Below are 4814 nucleotides of genomic sequence, written 5' to 3' on the forward strand. Positions count from 1 at the left end.
AAGGAGTTTCTCCGTGACTTTCTCTTCATTGAGCAATACCACCACTTGTTCCTCCTTAGACGATTCTTGAACGAACTCTTCAAGGTTTGTCTCCTCATCTTCGAGCAAAGCATTCTTTACTTCCTCAAGAAACATTAATGTTGGTTCCTCGTCATAGAATCTAGTGAGGTTTTCCTCATCATTAGGCCTTTTATTGGGGCACTCGGACACATAGTGCCCGTACTTTTGGCAAGCATAACATTTCATTGTGCTTTAGACTTTGTTGGGCTTTGTGTTTTCTTGTTGAAGTGAGCTTTCTACACAGCCTATCCCTTGACCATTCCTTCTTCCATGACCTCAGTTATCTCCACCGTTGTCAATGCGACTCAACAATCAAGAAGAAAAATTGGCTTCTCCATTTTTCTTCATTCGTGACATCCATTCATCATGCCTGAGCAATATGTGCTCCTCCTCTCAGTCTTCCTAGCCACAAAGTCTTTCCTCGTGAACTTTGAGACGACCGACGATCTCCTCGACGGTCATATTCTTGAGGCCACCAAATTGCTCGATCGTAGTAATGATCTGCATGTATGTTTGTGGTACAACTTTAAGGAACTTTTTGACGAAGGAGATCTCCTCCACCTTCTCTCCTAAAGAGAGGATATCAGTCACGATGGATCTCAATTTCATGGTGAAATTATCCACTAATTCCCCATTCTTCATGCGAATCGCCTCAAAGTGTGTCTTCAAGACTTGCACTTTTGCCTCCTTAACTCTCTCCACTCCAACATGTATCGTCTTTAGAATCTCTCATGAGAAGGACATCCTCGGGGAGTGCTTGATTGATGGTGGTGAGAGCCATTCTATCCTTCCATTCGTGAACCTTGTCAAGTATAACTACTTCTCAGACTCCTTGTGCTTGTAAGATTACCCGCATCTTTAACGCCATACTGAGTAGTTAATCTTCGTGAGTAACGGATAGGAGAGTGTCATGTTTCCTTCTCTTCCGATCTTCATTGTCGTCGCATCTATGATTAATCATGTCAATGATATGTTCTTCAGATAGGCTTTAATACCAAATGTTGGTTCAAATTACCAGATCTTCTAAAAATTATAATGCATGCTACGAAGGATAGAGTCGACTTTAATACATCAACTATCTATCAATAGACATACTCGCGAAGAAAGCACCTACCCTAGGGGCAGTCCAGGCTGAGAGAGATGTAAAAACTGTCTAAACAAGAAAGTGAACAACCCGTTTAGATATTCACGACCAAGAAGTAATTGTTCATATGTTATGATATGAATATACCACACAAATTCGCAAAAATACTTAAAAAGGAGGATGGTAAGACGATGTAACGTGAGATTTGCTTAAGGACTTACTGGTTTAGGTAAATATATAATGTGTTCCCCGACTAGGGATGTCATTTTTAGGGTTCGATAAATTCCTACCTCTCAATCTCAGATATGTTTGGATTTTTCAAAACTCCATGGACTTGCAGAAATATGAAGAAAAAAAACGTTGAAAAATTGGAAAGTTTTAAGAGTCTTAAGTGTTATATATCAACATTTATAAATAGTCCTTATAAAGGAGTAATTTAGCCTAGAAACCCTAAAATACTTATTCATACAAGCCGAAGATCAATAATAATAAATAAGTCCTAATTGTATACAAGACAATAAAGACCCACAACTTTCAGTTTGCTCATAATTAATGCTTTGACTCACACAAATGTTATATTTTCTCACTCCCCGATCTATACCTAAATTTTTTCTAAGCTAGAGTTTCTCAAAAAATGAAAGTGTAAAAAAAAGAAAAATATTGATATCAAACAAAGTTTCTCAAAATCTATAAATTTAACCGAAAATAGAAACAAATGAAAGTGTAAAAAAAATATTGATCATAAGAAGCTAATTGATAAGGAGCACAATATTAGCTTTTTATATTACACGTCCCATTGAGCGAGCATCCATGCGACCGAGGAATTCTTAGTCTTGCGACTAAGACCCGTTCATTCGCCCACGATCTGTTCCGACCTGAACTGACCTGACCTGGGAGCCAATTTGATGCGTTAAAGGCTATATATGTTCTTTTATCCTTTTGTTTTTATTGCCTTATTTGATTTTTTTAAATCTAAATTTTTTTGAAAAAACTGATAAAAAAAATTTAATTTTCATTATTTTAAAATTTTCTTCCATTTTTATATTTTTATTATTCACTTAAGACAATTTGTTTTCTTTGTTTTCTTTTTAACTTATAATTGTTATTCTTAGATTTAAGATACAACATACGCTAGACTTCTTTTAGACATGATAGAATATTGATAAAATAATTGAAAGTATAAAAATATTCAAAAATAAATTACCAAAATATATGAAATAAATGTTCGATATTTTGTTTTGAAATAATATATATATATATATAATGTTATAAAGAAAATAATTAAATACAATATATATGAAGAACGATATCACCGAATAAGTGGTTGATTTGAGGCACGCGCTTAACACATTTTTCTTATAACAGTTCTATCGTCTCCTCTTGTGCTGGAGCTTATCGCAAATGGGTGTCTCCTAGGGTACCACAAGTCTAATAGTGATTCAACACTGAAATCACTAAGCAGAAAACTTAACAAAGTACCTGTATCGCTCACCGGATTTCAATGGAAATACGACGAGTAAAGAACTCGAAAAACACTCACAAATAAGGAGATGACTTTTGAAATTCTAGATGAAAGAACTCTAAGAATTCTAGAGTGAGAAATTATAAGATGATATGATTGGTACATAAGATGGTGTGTAATAGAATTCCTATTTATATTGTTGAAATAATAAACTGTTAATTAAATCATCAATTGATTCAACGTTTGACATTGTTTGTCTCTTTATTTGCCTTAATATTTCTTCTTAATTAAGGGTAATTACTTGCCAAAATTAATTAAGACATTTATTTTGCAACACTCACGGTAACATGGTTTTTTCAATTGTTAATAATAATATTAAACTATCAAAATAATTGATAATAATAAACTCATGTAAGTTACACTATAAATTAACAACATTTTGTTAATTGGTCATCAAGGAATTTTAAATTGAATAATTCAAATTATATATTTTGATGAAATTCCACCCTTCAATTAACGTTTGAATTTAATGTGAATTTGATTTAATTTTATTTTCCATATTCTAATTTCCATTCATTAATAGAATTTTTTAGAATTATTTTACAAATTTCAACAATCCCCCGTATTAATGGAAATTGAAAGATTAACCCAATGAAAGGTTTTACAGTTGAATCCTATATTCTACCATTTGTGTAAACGATTACACTTTCACATAGAATTCTTCCTAATACACGTCAAGCTCTCATGGTTGTGTCTGTTTAGATCATGAAACACACGTCAGGTTCTATGAGAGGGTCTAGAAATTAGTTGTGCAATTCTTTCGAAGTGGCCCCACTTGCCCCACACATAGGTGATCTTTTTGCTCACAAAAATCATTAAAAGCTATATTTTATCCTCGTCAAAATATATATTGTTTCGTCATAGATTTAATCCTCAACAATAATTGTACAAGTAAGTACAACCTAATGTCTCATTGAACCTAGTTCTTGGGATCTTTAGTCTGCATATGTTGGGTTTTATTTCATACCAACTTATAGTAGGCTCATGTCTTAAAAGACTTTCAAACTAATTCTCCATTCAATAATTTGGTTAGTGGATCTAAAATGTTATCTTTGGCTTACATAGTCAAATTAACTCCATTAGAGAGTATAGTCTAATGACATTATGTCTAAAACGTGTATATTTAGACTTTCATTGACACTAAACTTTTCAAATTACAAATTACTATCACAATGTGAAAGGATCGGTAACACCAATAAAGACAGTGGTCTAACTATTGATGAAAACTTATTACAAAAACGGTTTGATAGAAATCCTGTTAGGGATTTGTATCACTTTCTATTCTTCACAAACCCTTGCAGACTCTGTTCAACTTACAGTATATTGAAGAATATCACTCGGCTAGACAATACTTAGATTCTTTCTCTCTCTTGATGTACAAAACATAGTAGGTAAGAAAGCAATTCGTAAGATCGATTGTCCGTTCGCACGTCTTGTGTGATGCTTGTATTCGTATGTCACTTCGTTCGTTGTCCTTGAGGATATTTAAATAGAGTGCATGTACCAACGGTCGAATCTTCTATACTAACACGTGGCAAACACCAATTGGAAAGCCTCTATAGTACACATGTACAGTAGACTCTATGCATAAAGATCGTGGTCGTACCAATCTGGTAGTACGCCCAAATATTCTTCTAGGATTGTCTTGCAAGAAAAAAGTAGTGGGTCAAATATTTGCTTACATGGCATTAATTAATTGGATGTAACTGGCTGTCGTACTGATCTGCACGGATTAGTGTAGCAGGAATAGCGTACAACTAGTTGATCGTGGGTAGACGGATGTTAACTTCAAGCAACTACTGAAGTGAGGCATTAGACGTACTCCATTAGACTGCCAAGTCTAATGAAGTTAGACGCCTCCATCTAATAGCAGAATCCATTAGACCACTAAGTCTAATAGAGTTAGATGACACATCTAACTACGTGTCCCCTCAGACTATTCTAAAGGAGTTAGACAGCACGTCTAACTTTCATCTGTTACACTGCACGTCTAACTTTCATCTACTAGACTGCATGTCTAACTACGTATCTGTTAGACTGTACGTCTAACTACGTATCTGTTAAACTGCATTTCTAACTACATATCTGTTAGACTGCACGTCTAACTACATCTGTTAGACTACACGTCTAACTACGTATCCCTTAGAC

Source organism: Impatiens glandulifera, unplaced genomic scaffold (assembly GCF_907164915.1).
Source record: "Impatiens glandulifera unplaced genomic scaffold, dImpGla2.1, whole genome shotgun sequence".
In the NCBI taxonomy this organism is placed as follows: Eukaryota; Viridiplantae; Streptophyta; class Magnoliopsida; order Ericales; family Balsaminaceae; genus Impatiens; species Impatiens glandulifera.